The 12498-nt window shown below is 34.9% G+C and overlaps 1 protein-coding gene across 10 annotated transcripts in view; it reads right to left on the minus strand.

Moving 5' to 3' along the window:
* ANKS1B (ankyrin repeat and sterile alpha motif domain containing 1B) overlaps positions 1-12498 on the minus strand; it is a 1150317-nt gene that overhangs the window by 948263 nt on the left and 189556 nt on the right. The window lies entirely within an intron of this gene.

Genomic DNA, 12498 nt, shown 5'->3' on the forward strand with positions numbered 1-12498 from the left:
GAAGTGAATTTGGAGAATCTCCCATAATCATCCAAACCTGAATTTAGTATCTTTCTCATGTATTTAATGCCACTTGTATTAAATATTTCCCATGTTATCACATTTATTACAGTTTCATCATTGCCTGTGACTATGTCTGTATTGGCTGATATAACTAGAAGTTCAATGACAGCAGAAGCTGTATCAATCTTGTCGATATACATCAGGGCCCAGTACAGAACCTGGCACAGAGTAGATATAAGACAAATAATTAAGCATATCATTAAATGTATTATTCTATTAATATAATATCATACAGAAATACGATATTAAAATATAATTAGCAGTGAATTTAGAGGAAGCAGAAACTTTTCAGCTTTGCTCCCATAAACCAGATCATATCACTTCCCTGCTTACAACTTTTTTATTTAAAAAAATTTTGATCACTTTCCATGACCTGTAAGTGTCTAATCTGGCTTTCCAATCCCATTCCATCCTATTCTTTATCTTGTTCAGTATACTCTAGTTTACCCCACTGCCCTCCTTTCTGGTACTTAAACATATTAATCTCTTTTGCACCTCAGGTAAGTATTTATTTTTATTCCAAATTTTCTTTCCTTGGTACTTTATGATAGGATTCTTCTCTTCCTTCAGATTACAGTTTATACAGCACTCCTCAGAGAGGTCTCCTTTAGCCACTATATATAAATAATCACACCTTACCCCCTAATTGGACTTCCTTGGTGGCTCAGACGGTAAAGCGTCTGCCTACAATGCAGGAGACCCCGTTTTGATCCCTGGGTTGGGAAGATCCCCTGGAGAAGGAAATGGCAATCCACTCCAGTACTATTGCCTGGAAAATCCCATGGACAGAGGAGCCTGGTAGGCTATAGTCCAGGGGGCAGCAAAGAGTCAGACACGACTGAGCGACTTCACTTCACTTCACCCCCTAATTACTCTAGCTCATCACTGTGTGTGAATCAGACATTTTGGTTAAGCAAGTATGACTCCAGGTTTATAAATAATCAAAGAACTTCTTAAAATTAGGTTATAGATAAGAAAAGAATTTTGAAATATGCCTTCTCATATCTGATCTATGAATACAGAATTCAATGCTTTGAACTGTAATATTATAACATTTAGAAAAGATCAGATTCTTCAGTGTTGATGGCTACATTCTCAAAACCATAAAATGTCACTTGTTCCAAAGGTTAGGATAAAATTAAAGACCTCTTAAATTAAAGGACAGAGATACAAGTCCTTATTGATATTATGGTATCTCTCTTCTCTTCTTCTACTCTCCCTCTTCACATGTACACACACACACACACACACACACACACACACACACACACACACGTCCTCATGTATTATGGTTATGTATTCTATTAAAAGGATGATACCAGTAGAAGGAAAATTAATTAATAAGTTACTGTTCAATCTCTGTGACCATCTCTTTCTAAAGTCTTATCTGGCACTTGGCTTAACTCCCATGAAGGGTGCTTTGGTCCAATACAACCTTTGAAGATTATGGTGGTGAAACCTCATCTTAATTTATGTTATCCAGGACTTTGCAGATTATAGTTATGAGGAAATGAAATGAGTTCTAATTAGATAGAATAGATGAAAAGGAAGACATTGATAATATCAAATTTTAAGATTAGTTGAATATCCAGAAAAAAATTATTGAGCACTTACTATACTCTAGGAATTAAAACAAGCACTTCAAATAGACAGGTTTAGTTTCGATCTTACAGAGTTTCACATAAATAAGGGGGGGTTAGGGAGAAGCAGACCAAATTTGGGTTGTAACAAAGAAGGTACAATTTTAAGGAACAAGTGAGCAGCACTGAAAGAATTTGAAGAACTAAAAATGAAATGATGATAAGGATGATAATATACTCTTTTGAATACCACTTTGTACTTTATACTGGAATGGGTGAATTTAACTCACATGACCATTATATCTACTACTGTGGGCAAGAATGCCTTAGAAGAAATGGAGTAGACATCATGGTCAACAAGAGAGTCTGAAATGCAGTACTTGGATGCAATCTCAAAAATGACAGAATGATCTCTGTTCATTTTCAAGGCAAACCATTCAATATCACGGTAATCCAAGCCTATGCCCCAACTAGTAATGCTGAAGAAGCTGAAGTTGAATGGTCCTATGAAGACCTACAAGACCTTTTAGAACTAACACCTAAAAAGACGTCCTTTTCATTATAGGGGACTGGAATGCAAAAGTAGGAAGTCAAGAAACACCTGGAGAAACAGGCAAATATGGCCTTGGAATACGGAATGAAGTAGGGCAAAGGCTAATAGAATTTTGCCAAGAGAATGCACTGGTCATATCAAACACCCTCTTCCAACAACACAAGAGAAGACTCTACACATGGACATCACCAGATAGTCAATACCGAAATCAGATTGATTATATTCTTTGCAGTCAAAGATGGAGAAGCTCTATACAGTCAGCAAAAACAAGACCAGGAGCTGACTGTGGCTCAGATCATGAACTCCTTATTGCCAAATTCAGACTTAAATTGAAGAAAGTAGGGAAAACCACTAGACCAAGATAATCAAATTCCTTATGATTATAAATCAAATTCCTTATGATTATACAGTGGAAATGAGAAATAGATTTAAGGGACTAGATCTGATAGAGTGCCTGATGAACTATGGATGGAGATTCATGACATTGTACAGGAGACAGGGATCAAGACCATCCCCATGGAAAAGAAATGCAAAAAAGCAAAATGGCTGTCTGGGGAGGTCTTACAAATAGCTGTGAAGAGAAGAGAAGCGAAAAGCAAAGGAGAAAAGGAAAGATATAAGGATCTGTATACAGAGTTTCAAAGAATAGCAAAGAGAGATAAGAAAGCCTTCCTCAGCAATCAATGCAAAGAAACAGAGGAAAACAACAGAATGGGAAAGACTAAAGATCTCTTCAAGAAAATTAGAGATACCAAGGGAACACTTCATGCAAAGATGGGCTCGATAAAGGACAGAAATGGTATGGACCTAAAATAAGCAGAAGATATTAAAAGGAGGTGGCAAGAATACAAAGAATTGTACACAAAAGATCTTCATGACCAAGATAATCACGATGGTGTGATCACTCACCTAGAGCCAGACATCCTGGAATGTGAAGTCAAGTGGGCCTTAGAAACCATCACTACGAACAAAGCTAGTGGAGGTGATGGAATTCCAGTTGAGCTATTTCAAACCCTGAAAGATGATGCTGTGAAAGTGCTGCACTCAATATGCCAGCAAATTTGGAGAACTCAGCAGTGGCCACAGGACTGGAAAAGGTCAGTTTTCATTCCAATACCAAAGAAAGGCAATGCCAAAGTATGCTCAAACTACAACACAATTGCACTCATCTAACACGCTAGTAAAGTAATGTTCAAAATTCTCCAAGCCAGGCTTCAGCAATACATGAACTGTGAACTTCCAGATGTTCAAGCTGTTTCTAGAAAAGGCAGAGGAACCAGAGATCAAATTGCCAACATCCACTGGATCATCAAAAAAGCAAAAGAGTTCCAGAAAAACATCTATTTCTGCTTTATTGACTATGCCAAAGCCTTTGACTGTGTGGATCACAAGAAACTGTGGAAAATTCTGAAAGAGATGGGAATACCAGACCACCTGACCTCCTTCTTGAGAAACTATATGCAGGTCAGGAAGCAACAGTTAGAACTGGACATGGAACAACAGACTGGTTCCTAATAGGAAAAGGAGTACGTCAAGGCTGTATATTGTCACCCTGCTTATTTAACTTCTATGCAGAGTACATCATGAGAAACACTGGGCTGATGAAGCATAAGCTGGAATCAAGATTACCAGGAGAAATATCAATCACCTCAGACATGCAGATGACACCACCCTTTTGGCAGAAAGTGAAGAGGAGCTAAAAAGCCTCTTGATGAAAGTGAAAGAGGAGAGTGAAAAAGTTGGCTTAAAGCTCAACATTCAGAAAACGAAGATCATGGCCTCTAGTCCCATCACTTCATTGGAAATAGATGGGGAAACAGTGGAAACAGTGTCAGACTTTATTTTGGGGGGCTCCAAAATCACTGCAGATGGTGATTGCAGCCATGTAATTAAAAGACGCTTACTCTTTGGAAGGAAAGTTATGACCAATCCAGATAGCTTATTCAAAAGCAGAGACATTACTTTGCCAACAAAGGTCCTTCTAGTCAAGGCTATGGTATTTCCAGCGGTCATGTATGGCTGTGACAGTTGAACTGTGAAGAAAGCTGAGTGCTGAAGAATTGATGCTTTGAACTGTGGTGTTGGAGAAGACTGTTGAGAGTCCCTTGGACTGCAAGGAGATCCAACCAGTCCATTCTAAAGGAAATCAGTCCTGGGTGTGCACTGGAAGGAATGATGCTGAAGCTGAAACTCCAATACTTTGGCCACCTCATGCGAAGAGTTGGAAAAGACTCTGATGCTGGGAGGGATTGGGGGCAGGAGGAGAAGGGGACAACAGAGGATGAGATGGCTGGATGGCATCACCACCTCAATGGACATGAGTTTGGGTGGACTCTGGGTGTTGGTGATGGACAGGGAGGCCTGGCGTGCTGCGATTCATGGGTTGCAAAGAGTTGGACACAACTGAGCGACTGTACTGAACTGAACTGAGCTTATAATTTATATGGGACTTTAACAGCATTTTTACTTAATTTCAAGTATAAAATAGTTTAAAAGTTAAGTTACATAGAATGAAAGATAAAAATCATATGATCATCTCAATAGAAGCAGAAAAAGCTTTTGACAAAATTCAACATCTTTTCATGATAAAACACTCAACAAATTGGGTATAGAAAGAACATATCTCAATATAATAAAGGCCACATATGACAAGCCCATGGGTAACAACATACTCAGTGGTGAAAAGCTGAAAACTTTTCCTCTAAGATAAGAGGGTGCCTACTCTCATCACTCTTTTTTAACATAGTGCCATAAGTACCAGCCAGAGTAATCATGCAAGAAAAATAAATAAAAGGCATACAAATCAGAAAGAGAAGAGCAAAACGGTCTTTGTCTGCAGACAATATGATCTCATATGTGGAAAATCCTAAAGACTCCACCTCCATCTGTGGCTCTCAGATTCCAATGAAATCCACCAAAAACCTTAGCACTAATCAACAAATTAAGTTGCAGGATACCAACCAACATATAAAAATCATCCACACTTCTATATACTAACAAGACATTTGAACAATAAATAAAGAAAACAACCCTATTCAGTACAGTATCAAAAACAATGCAATACTTAGGTATAAATTTAACCAAGGAGGCGAAAGATCTATACACTGAAAACTATACCACTTAAATGAAAATGAAGACACAAACATATGGAAAGACATTCTGTGTTCATGGATTAGAAGAATTAATATTGATAGAGGTTTCATACTATCCCCAAACCATCTATGGATTCAACACAATATCTATCAAAAGTCCAATGATATTTTTCACAGAAACAAAAAAACCAAAACTTAATGGTAAATCTTTGAACTATGATGTTATTGAAGACTCTTGAGAGTCCCTTGGACAGCAAAGAGATTCAACCAGTCCATCCTAATGGAAATCAATTCTGAATATTCATTAGAAGGACTGATGCTGGAGATGAAACTCTAATACTGTGGCCACCTGATGTGAAAAAACAGACTCATTTGAAAAGATCCTGATGCTGGGAATGATTGAAGGATAGAGAAGAAGGGGATGATAGAGGATGATATGGTTGGATGGCATCACCGACTCAATGGACATGAATTTGAGTAGGCTCCAGGAGTTGGTGATGGACAGGGAAGCCCAGCGTGCTGCAGTCCAAGGGATCATAAAGTGTCGGACATGACTGAGCGACTGAACTGAACTGAAATGGTAAATCATTTTGCCTTGATGACCAATTATATTTGCATTCACAGGAACAGAAAAAGAAAGCAAAAGCAAATTAAAGTCAGATCATTGAAATCTGAGATCCATAGATCTGTGTGAGGAAGAAGAAAATGGATCTGAGTAGTTGACTGAAAGAAGTCAACATTTTAAAATGCTCTAAAATTTTTGTTTTTAATTTAAAAAAATAAAAAATCTTCTAGGGCAGTTCACAAACAGCACAAGAATCACCAAAGGAGTTTATTGTAAAAATCTACCTCCAGACATTCTGATTCAAAAGTAGAGGTCAGAAAGACTTTTTCGAAATACTGTGCTACAGGTGAGAAATCTGGAGATCAGGATGATTTATCTAAGGAGTAGAACTGAGATTCAAACACAAGTCTCTTTCAGTTCCAAGTTCCTGTTCTCTACACTATAATGTTACTCTAAGTTACAAATACACGTCATTTCCACGGAATTCTCCAGGCCAGAACACTGGAGTGGTTTGCCTTTCCCTTCTCTAGGGGATCTTCCCAACCCAGGGATCAAACCCAGGTCTCCCGCTTTACAGGCGGATTCTTTACCAGCTGAGCCACAAGGGAAGCCCATAATGTTACTCTAAGTTACAAATACGTGTTATTGAAGAAATTAGTATAATTTCTTAATGTGAGGACTCAGTAAATTAGTGAAGCTGATGATAATAATTATGACAATAAAGATCTTTAAATGTTTCGGGAAGTGACACCACGCTGAGTAAAAGCAAGATTATAGAGTAAAAAGAAAATCTTCTTCAAAGCTAGAATAGATTTATTTCAGTAACATAGAACAGATGATTATAGGAAAAGATATAACATAGTCAATGTTTGTCTCATTTATTTTAGGGGCAAGCTATTTCCACTTTTATTAATATATACTTCTCACTGGTTCATTATCCTGGTTCATTTTAGAACTTTTTCATTCCCTGTCAAATTCACTGTCTTGACTACCTCATTCTTTCTCCAAATTAAGACTTTGATTCTCATTATTAATTATTTGGTAGAATAAACTGGCAGCTATCAACTTAACGGAACTGTTGTGAAACTAAGCAACCAAAATATTTAAACTTTAAAAAGCATAGATGGTAGAAATAAAAATTCTGGCAAGAGCAAGTTAAAATAATACCAGACAATTTTAAAATTCTAAGCCTGAGATTAAAGCAGGCCACATAGAATATTTTCCGTCTACTGTTATTGACTTTGATTGTATTGTAGAGAATCTAATTCTTCATCTGTTAGAGGCTGAATTGATCCCAGTATTCAGTAGTCATGTCTCAAATGGGCCCATGATAAAATACATTAGAAGCATGAGCGAGTTCAGTAATTTTCTTTTTTTTGTTTTTGGTTTCTAGTTCAATACTCTATTAGAATTAATTGCTCTTCAAGGTGAAAAACATTTCCCGGAACACAAAAATAAGTAATTATCTCCACTGACGAGTCTCTTTAAGCTCAGGCTCTAGAATGATTTCCTTTGGCATTAGGAAGCAAAATGGGATTCCTTTACAATGGCAGGCTGTCCAAAGCCTTTATTCCAAAACAGGATCAAGAATTCTCAAATGCACAGCATGAAACAGAATTACAAATCAGGTGCATTATGGCAAATGAATGAGGTCAATGTGACAAGCGGCTGAGAGTTGTCAAAAAATAACTTCGTCATTATCTGGAGAGCAAGGTTAGAAGAACGTTGAATTATTATCAAATTTTCAACAAAACATAACAGTTAACTCATGAGAAAAAATATAGATTCTCAGGGAAATGATAATAGCTGAGTTTTCTGTTGGGAAGATTAAATTCAAGTTAGATATTATAGAGAGATCACCAAGAATGGAAATATCAAAACAAAGACTGGCTGATGTTATATCTGCAGAGTGATCACAAAACTTCATGAAATTCAAATATATAGAAGTTTGATTAGGAAGGAAGTTTGCTGCCTTTGGATAATTTAACAGAATGCTCTTAGGATTAAGAGATATTTTACTGTCAAACATGTTTCAAAATGTGCATACGGTATAGTACTATGCGCCACATCATAATCAGCAAGAATAATTACCAATTAGGGGGAGGAAAAAGCCAGGGTGTGAAATAATATGAGAGAAATATAAAATATAAAAGTGAAATAATATAAAAGAAATATATGCAGAGTTAAACTGCACAAAACTTGCCAACACAACTCCATTCAAATAATAACCTTTAGGTGCTGCTAAAGTGTCTAGGTTCCCCCTCAGGAGAAAAAATACATATTTCATCCCTGATGCTTCTTATTTATTTCCTAGATACATGGGATAGTGAGACAATAATGCCTTTTTAAATTTATATCTTAAAAAATGATTTCCTGAAACCTAAATTCTGAAATTTGCTCTAAAGATCTTTATGCTATCATCAAATTTCTCTAAGGCATGGTAGGTTCACATTTTAAAATTGTGTACATTGTTTACACACAGAGGGAAAGCTGATACATGACTTGGGAAAACAAATGAAGTGACTAGAAAATGTTTTTCAGATAATTTTATATTCTTTCAAAATTCTAAGTTTCAGGGGTTGATAAAGAATGTGAAGATATTTATATTTCTTCAAAATTTACATTCTAGATTATATAATGTCTTAATTCAACTTAGAAAATGATTCTATTTGCATATTATAAAAGAACTTAAAACAGACTTTTTGAATTAAAATTATGCAAGATAAAATGCAATTTTTAACTTGAGCTTCCTTTAAGGATTTAATTCCTAATTCACTTATTTTAGTAAAATTTTTCAAACTACCATCTTAAGGCTAATATTTTAATAAAACCAAAATCTCCAATTCAAAAATAAAAGTTCTTACATAAGATGGCTGGTTTTATATTTTAAATTACTGAATTAGAGTGCCCTCTATTGGATAAAAAAGGCAATAAAAGTTAAAATGATAAAGAATAGTTAAAATACCTAAAAAATTCAAGCCAAGTCATTAATATGTAAAACATATTTATTAAAAACATAAATGCTACACAACAGATTTTGCTTTACTTTGATTTCTTCTAAATTACTTCTGGAATTATCTGTCATATGACAACAAATAAGTTGAACGCTTCATATCGTATAAACTTAAATTTTAACTGAACTCAAACGCCTGTCCTTCAGCCAGTAATGTGAATAATAAACAAAAGTGTTTTCCACATTTAACATTCCATTATAATATAGAAATAATTGCAACTTATGATTATGGCTGAACTACAGTTCGAATTTTCCTTAATGATGAACTAAAACCTCCCTACTTCACGAGAGCTCTTAAACTGCACAGTAGAATTAGGCTGGGCACCAGAAGTCTGAGATTTATTTAGATCTAAAATTCCAAAATTCTGTGGTTTTAGCTAGACCTCAGTTAAGACTCATTATCTGAGGCCTGGATTACTTCAGTAAGGTCCTAGCAGAGTTTTGGTCCTCTAGACCAATAATATACATGTTAGTATAAGCTTTTTAAAGAACAATGTTCAGAATCACCCAAAACAATTCTGTTTCAGTTGTTCTGCCATGGTACCTGAGGATGTCTGCATTTTTTGAAGCTGTCTAGATAAGTCTAATGTACGACCATTGCTAAGAATCACTGTTTGAGTCTCTCCCCAGAACATCTGACATCGAGGTACCACTTCTAACTTCTAAAAATGTCACCTTCATAAATGGACTCCCATACTCAAGAGTTATTCTCAACATCAATATTAAACTTCTGACTAGCTTCCCAATCTAATTATCTGCGCTGTTCTGTAACGAAATAGTTGAGTGGTAAGACTGCCTTTGTCCAGATCCAATAAATACCAGACTGGCCCTGGTATTTACTGTGTAAACTTAGGAAGGACAGACAAGTTCTATGTGTCTCCATTTTTCTTATCTCTAAAATGGGAGGAGTAATACTACCTCTCTCATAGGATTAGTGTGAGGATTAAATCAATTAATAAAAAGTGTTATGTCAATGTTAAAAATTATTATGACTTATCCAGATTCACTCTCCACTACTTTTCAAAACAAACTCTCATGGTAAATTATCCTCAGTTTAAGTGCTAGGCCTTACCTTTGGGCTTTTGCACATTATGTTTCTGCAGACTGAAATTCTCTCCCATTCATTCATTTCAATACAAGCGCAGAGATTATTTCCTCTTCCTCCAGATTGTGATTTAATTTCTCCCTACCTCCATGAAGATGTCAATGAATACCTATAAATCATTAATCTCTTCCTTAAAAAAAATTTCCTTAGGCTACAGGGTAATTTATTATAAGAAATATAGCTGGGAATTAATGACATTGGCTCTGAGTTTGAATCCTAGATCTGTAACTTACCAGCTGAGTCATGTCCAACTCTGTAACTCCATTATTAGGATTACTGTATGGATTAGGTGGCTTAAGTAATATAAAGCATTAAAACATCAAATAGCAAGCACCTAATAAATGCCAATCCTTATAATATTTATTTGTTTTTTATATTAGTCTTGTCTACACACAGTGATTTAAGACTTCTTGGAGCAGAAATTCTGAACTCGAAGTTAGAAACTACACCTCATTATTGCTATTATAAGTGCTACAGCTCACAACACTGTAATGACCATTTATATTATATGATCTATAAGTACTCAGTTAAATTTTTGTATAATTTGAGAGTATAATTCATTTTAAAAACTTGGAAAAACGTTCTTGATAAATAGAAACAGACATTCGACAAAACAGGAATTAACCAAATACAACACAGGCTGTAGAGAAGAGTTAAATAAATTGCATTGCTTTTTAAATATTCAATAACAAGTTTCTACCAGAATCAACTTCTGAAAGTCAACTTTCAATAATGCATTTTATGCATCTAAAATCCTTTAGATTTTTCTCATTTCCTAAAAAATAAATACCAAACTTCTCAGCCTGACATTCAAAATCATCCATGGCCTGAACTCATTCTATCTTCTAATCTTATCTCCATTGTCCCCCTTTATGAACTTTATTATCCCAGGTAAATAGAACTATTTACTCTTACTCATGTGTACCCTCTGCTTTTCTGCTTCATGTAACCTTTAATATTTTCGTATGATAATGTTTTCAAAGAACACAATATAAAGTTTTACTACAGGGACAGAGAGTGATAGCTTTTATGGACATATAAGCTTGAATTCTGAACTTAAGTTCAACTTAGGAGCATTCATTTCTCCCTTAGTACTGTCACAGTCTTTTTTTTTTTTAATAAAAAAAAGTCTTCGACTTATAAAAAAAAATTGGCCACCACTCACCCCAAATTATGTCACCCTCTCAATGCCAAAAGCCCTTGCCATCACTACTCAAAAGATATAAAGTTGAATTATGGTCTCCAAGTAGAGCATGCAGACCCTAGGGTGCACAAGATACCAACTGAATAAAAGAACAAAATTAGATCATCCATTTTACATTTTATCATCCTCACTTAAATTTTTCTTATAGTATATGCCCCATAATTTATAGCATATATTCTTAAAAATTATAAATAAATACATTTGGGATGTTTGCTTAAAATTTGTTTACTACTGGTACATAACAAGATAAGTTTTGAAACCACTGGTATAGAATATCAGGTCTTTCAGAAAAATTTGTGGGTTGAGAAAAAGAAGACCAGAAGTAGCCACTTTAGAGATATCTTTAGATATGGACCTAAACACTATGTATTGTTTATGTAGGATAAATATGTCTTAATTTCTAATTAACTTTCAAGGAAATGTGGAAATGTAACTGGTTTATAATTTGAGTTAGCATAGGTCTGTTGTAGATCAAAAAAAAACCAAGGAGTTTTGCCCTAACATTAAAGTTAGTACAGTAAATATTTCATTACTATAAAAATATCATTTGGGAAAACCTACAAGTATTTACTTCATTATACATATACTTAATCAATTATGAATAATTATAGTCATACAGAGCTTTTATTGGAGCCAATAATGTGATGTTTTTCGAAACACAGTAAAAGGAAAAAAAAAAAAAAAAGGCCTAGAATGTATGACTGGCCTTGGACCTAGACTAGCAAATACTACCCTAGGAAAGTGTCACTATAAGTAATAGTAAGTAACGAAATGAAGTAAATGTTCTCATAACAGTCAGTATACTTAGCAAACTTGTTTTAGCCTTCATCAATAAAATGCCATACTTAACACAATCCACTCTATTACCAGTTTTTGAAGAAAGTATATTTCTATAACAAGTTAAGTACTAAAAGTGATAAAAGGTTTCATATCATAATAATAATGCATTTCCTTTAATACCAATGCATCCTATAAATCCTTCTCTAGGACTAAAGACAGATATAAAAATCTTGACTTTAAACTGACTGATATGGTATCAATATCAATATTGTATCTTGATATTGTATCAATATAAAAATTCAACTAAGCAAGAATCTCTTACTCATGATTCAGATTCTGAGCTTACAGTTTGCATGCAAACTATTGGGATTTGTGTAAGATTATGAAAATATTCAGGTCAAACTATCCACAATGACTCTCTCCTACTATGATTTATAAAGTGGGTGGGAAGTATACACTCATGGCTCAGCTATGTCTTTCTTCTTCAAGATGGTGTTAGACTCAGAGAAAACAGGGAAAAAAGACAAAAGGAAGGTTTTCTTC

Source organism: Capra hircus, chromosome 5 (assembly GCF_001704415.2).
Source record: "Capra hircus breed San Clemente chromosome 5, ASM170441v1, whole genome shotgun sequence".
NCBI classification, from domain to species: Eukaryota; Metazoa; Chordata; class Mammalia; order Artiodactyla; family Bovidae; genus Capra; species Capra hircus.